This window comes from Mesocricetus auratus, unplaced genomic scaffold (genome assembly GCF_017639785.1).
Source record: "Mesocricetus auratus isolate SY011 unplaced genomic scaffold, BCM_Maur_2.0 Super-Scaffold_100015, whole genome shotgun sequence".
Classification (NCBI taxonomy): Eukaryota; Metazoa; Chordata; class Mammalia; order Rodentia; family Cricetidae; genus Mesocricetus; species Mesocricetus auratus.
In genome coordinates this window covers 50,701,799-50,707,142 of record NW_024429198.1, presented here as the reverse complement: position 1 = coordinate 50,707,142, position 5,344 = coordinate 50,701,799, and the positions used below count along the sequence as shown (strand labels likewise).

Genomic DNA, 5,344 nt, shown 5'->3' with positions numbered 1-5,344 from the left:
TAATTTTCTACTTCAACTCTACCAGACTGTCTCTCTTAACTTTTGTGGAAGCCATATCTAAGTGTTGTTGAACCTCTGGAGTGAGTCACACAGGTTTCATGCAAATTCAGTGACAATAATGGTAAACCCAACCACAAAAACTTCTTTTAATTAATTTTCCAATGGGTATGTAGGAGGAAGAAAGTCTGCCATTGTTTTTATTTCTTAACATTGGGATTAGAGCTGTCATCTAAGTTAATTGGTTAATTGAATGTCAAGTGAGCAGGCTAAGCAGAGTGGTATTCCAGGGAAGAACAGACTGAAATCCACCTGAGGCTGTATGGGAAGAATTTCTCTGTGGTTGTGAAAAGCGGGTGAGTTTTCATTGCTTAGCACTGTGAGACAATCAGCCTTTCTCAGAATTTTCAGTAGATGTTGTGGTGGTTTGAAAGAAGATGGCACTCATAGGAAGTGGCACTATTAGGAGGTATGGCCTTGCTGGAGTAGGTGTGTACTTGGAGGAAGTGTGTCACTGTGGGGGTGGGCTTTGAGGTCTCCTATGCTCAAGCGATGCCCAGTGTGGAACACAGTTCACTTCCTGTTGCCTACAGATCAAGATGTAGAACTATCAGCTCCTTCTCCAGCACCATCTCTGCCTGCAAGGCCTCAATTCCCATCATGATGATAATGGACTAAATCTCTGAAACTGTAAGCTAACCCAATTAAACGATTTTTTATAGGAGTTGCCATGGTCATTGAGTCTTTTCATAGCAACAAAAGCCCTAACCGAGATGCCATCTTAAGAACAAAGTAAAAATATGCAATAGATGATTCTTGTTGTCCTAGAATATATATCCTGGGTTTTCAGTTTAGAATTTTGGCAAGCTATTGAAAAAGACCACTTTCTCACAATAGAGAATAGTAAATCTGATTTCTTTTATTTCCCAGCCTCTGACCAGTCAGTCAGAATGTGGGAGCTGACTTCCAGGTGTTTACTCACACAGAGGTGATCTTACACAGACAGATATGAAATATGTGATTGATTTGCTTTTTTTTTTTGCAACAAGTTCTCTGTGATATAGCTCTGGCTGTCCTGGAACGTGATATGTAGACTATGTAGATCAGGCTGGTTTCCAACTCATAGAGATCCACCTGTCTCTGCCTTCCTAGTGCTAGGGTTAAAGGTGACTTCTGTCACTCCTGGCATATGATTTTGAGGCAGAGTTTCTTGTAGCTCAGATTGACCTTGAATTCAATATGTAGCTGAGGATAACTAGTTCTTAAATTAGCTGCTGACCAACAAGTTATCCCTCAGATTTGATTTGAGCATCTGGAAAAAAAATAAAAGGGCTGTTAGCTCCACCTGAGGCCACTTGGCCCCGGGCAGGCAGAAATCAACCCTGAACCTATGGCGCCAGGTGGGAAGTCGGAGATTGAGGCAGAACGGTTTATGTGCTGGGGAGAGACGTGGATCCGAAGAGGTAAGGACGGTAATGATGTGGGTGGCCTGCTTGCCGCCCGTGGCCATGGTGCTGTCCAGATCTGGGCTGCTGCCAAGGGCCGTGCTGTAGCCTGTGTTGATGTCCATGGCTCCTGTTGCCGCTGAGGGCATACAGAGGCAAGCAGTCTGGGCAGACAGCTGAGTACTGTCCGAGGGCTGTGCCTCTGTTGGGCCCACACAGACCTAAGCGACATGTGCTGCAGTCCGGGGCCGTGGCATTGTTTGGGCCTTAGCTGAAGCCAGTGCCATGTCCATGTCCACTTCGTTGTCTGCTTTTGTTGTTTGGATTTTGTTTGGTTGGTTTTGGTTTTTCTTTTAAGTTTATTTTATTTCCGGGGAGAGGTTGCCAGGGCAGAGGGTGGACATGAAGGGATAGGGTGATGAGTGGGATCAGGGTACATGATGTGAAATCCACAGAGAATCAGTAAGAAGTTTTAAAAAATAAAAAAGGAAATTGCTCAAAAAAAAAAAAGGCTGTGACAGGGAGGTAGTAGCACACGCCTTTAATCCCAGCACTCCAGAGGCAGAGGCAGGCAGAGCTCTGTGAGTTCAAGACCAGCCTGATCTATAGCCAGGGCTACACAGAGAAACTGTCTCAAAGAACAAAAATAAACAACCTTCCATCCAAAACAAACAAACAAACAAACCTCCCAAAGGCTGTGGATCAGATGGTATCAATGGTTTGAGATTTTGTGGGGTAGGCAATCAGCATGCCTAATTTAGGGTTCATTTCACAGATTTAAAATGCAGATTAATGTCTTCTTAATACTTACTGTGCTCCAAATCTATTTTCTAACTACAATCTAGAGGTGAGGTACAGATGGTTATTATTGCCATTAATTGTCAATAGAGACGAAGCAACTTGCTGTGAGTTTGAACTCTAGTAGCTTGTCTCCAAAGTCTGACCTGTTGTTAATGAGAAACTCAGAACACCCATGGACAAAAACAGAAAGAAACTCTTTTTTTTTTAGTTTAACTTTTGTTAATCATTAAAACAGATACTTCTGATTGATTAGTAGATGGAATAAGATTTCAAAATTTTCTCTTAATTCTTCCCATAGCAATTTGACTTTCTGAAAATTTTAGTGGGCTTTATTTACACAACACCTCATTATTTCCAGTTGTTGATAATGTCTCCGGGCTTGCTTTTACAGTGGAGAGATCTTTGGCTAGCCAGAATTGGCAAAGGCGGCCATTGCAGGCATTGGCATGTAGGAGAAGCCCTGGGAGAGCTTTGGCTGGCAGAGTAGGTCTGCTGTTACCTAGGCAACATTCCTGTTGTTAGTTTGCTTCACCGGGAGACTTCTCAAAGACCAGCATAAAAGACAGCTACCAGGATCTAAGGATGTATATCCACAAAGAACAGCAAGAGTTTTGTTTGTTTGTTTGGTTTGGTTTTAAAGTCAAGCTGGGGTCTGGAAAGGTCAGTCTGTGCTTAGAACACAGGACCCCAGTTCAGTTCCCAGCACCCATGTTGGGGAGCTCACCGCCACCTGCAACCCAGGGGACTGGCCACACTTTTGTGACTCTGGAGGTAGTGCACTCATGTGCATACAGACACACACAGCGTAATTATAAAAAATAAACACTTAGAAATAGCTTGGATGTCATAAGCCATAAGGTGGCTTCTGAGGAGAAATATGAAGAGTTTATACCAGCTGTGAAGGGAAAAGGATGTATTCTAGAACCTAATAGATTGAAATTATTAGTTTCTGAAGAGACTGGGGAATGTCGGTCTCATCAAGAATAAGGGGTCTGGCCAAACACAGACTCTTGATTATATCTATCAATGAAGTTAGGTGGAAAAAAATCTAGATTGTTCTTATATTTCACTGACAAAACTGGAAAGCACACTCCTTGAATTCAGAAACTGGTGGGCATGTACTGAGCTTTACTGTCTGGCCCATGGATCTGAGGGTGAAGAGGCTTGTTTCAGCTACTCCAGGCTATGAGGTTACCTGAGGAAGGTGAGTGTGTGTGTGTGTGTGTGTGTATGTGTGTGTGTGTGTGTGTGTGTGTGTGTACGTGTAAGCCTGGGTTTTGCCTTGGAGTTTGGATCACATGAATCACCTTTCAGTTCAGCTAAACATTATAATAATGATGCATTAATTCAGTAGACTGTAGAGTTCAGCTAAACATTATAATAATGATGCATTAATTCAGTAGACTGTAGAGGTGAGGGATACTGTGATGAGCAAGACTTAGGATACAATGGTCTCATATTTGCCTGGAATAAAGGTAAAGCAGAGGTGACTTCTAGGAGAAGGCAAATGCAGTTGCTACCATGTGGTATTTCTCAAGGGCCACGGAAGGAAGGACTCCCTTGTAATAGAATACTTTGAACTCTTTGAGAGCTCCATACAGCGACTTTTGATTGAAAGGACTCTTAAGAAGTAGTTTTTACACAGCACATTTCTACAATTTCTTCCAAGTAGTCTGCCACTAGCTCTCTAGATTATTTGTAAAGGGTTACCGAGAAAAGCCCGTTGTTTGGGTGCCTATGACATCTGCCAACAGAAATTGTCATTGAGTGACTTAAATGCCTCCATCTGCCCCATCTGACTATTTATCTTCTGTCTGTCTATCTATCTGTCTATCTGTCTGTCTATCTATCTATCTTCAATTAATCTATCCATCCATTATTTATCTTCCATTTATTAACAATCAGTCTATCTCCCATCATCTTTGTACCTATTAACTATGTGTCTATGTATTTATCTATCACCTACCTATCTATCTGTATATTTGTCTGTCTGTCATGTAGATCTATCACCTATCAAACTGCCATTTATCTATATATGTATCCCATATCATCTTTTTATCTATCTGCATGTCCATGTATGTAGTATATTATACAGGTGTGTTTGATATAGGATCTTGTTATGTAGCACAGACTGGTCTCAAAATCATGTTATTCTCCTGCTTCAGTCTTCTTAGTGCTGGGAGTGTAGATATGAGCCATTTTGTTCCACACTTTAAAACACTCTTCCCCCCCCAGTATTGAGAATTGACCCTGAGCCTCTCACAGGCTAGTCTACCACTGAGATACAGTCTCAGACAGGTTCTCACTGAGTTGTCCAGGCTGGTTTTGAACCTACAATCACCCTGCCTCAACCTCTGGAGTAGCTAGGATTATAGAACCGTGGCCCCCGACCTGGACACTTTCATCTCTGGGCTCTACGTCTGTCTTTCTAATCCATCATATTATTGTCATTATTTTCTCCCCACACTTTCTAATTTTTCAGGTGTTGCTCTAGTCTAGAGCAGACAGTGAAGAGTGCATTCCAAGTAGTTGTTACTATAGAAAGGTGACTGTAGATAGACTTTTATGTTTGTTCCCCTTTGCTGTGCAACCTGGGAGAGACTGCCCTTCCAAGTCTCTGTGTCTGTGACTATGGTTTAAGGTTCACCATAAGACTTTAATTGGAGTATGGGGCTCTCCCAGCCGCACAGCAACACACAACAGTATCATTTCCCGTTCTGGTGACTGCAACCACTGGTACTTTTCTCCCAGTGCTGTTGTCTTTAGAGCCATTAAGGTTTATTGGCAGCTTTATTGTGACAGTGTCACACCATTTGCTTTATTTATTTATTTATTTATTTATTTGTTTGTTTGTTTGTTTGTTTATTGTGTGGGGGCATTGGTGTGCCATGGTGTGCTTGTGGAGACCAGAGGAAAACTTTTGGGACTTGGTTCTCTCTACTTCTCTTCTGGGACCACCCTGTAGGTCCCAGGGATCAATGTCAGCTTGTCAGGATTGGCTGTGGACACCTTCACCCACTCAGCCGTGTCACCAGTCCTGCCGAGTGTTCTATTACGTACTGCTTAAAATGTGTAATATAGGAAGTCAAAGGACACATAGA

At 42.4% G+C, this 5,344-nt stretch overlaps 1 long non-coding RNA gene across 1 annotated transcript in view; it reads left to right on the top strand.

Moving 5' to 3' along the window:
• The first annotated feature begins 1,355 nt into the window (after window positions 1–1,355).
• Window positions 1,356–5,344, top strand: part of LOC121144347 — a 40,767-nt gene continuing 36,778 nt past the window's right edge. The window contains exon 1 of the long non-coding RNA XR_005881699.1: window positions 1,356–1,460. This is a non-coding gene — a long non-coding RNA (uncharacterized LOC121144347). The remainder of the gene's footprint in view (window positions 1,461–5,344) is intronic.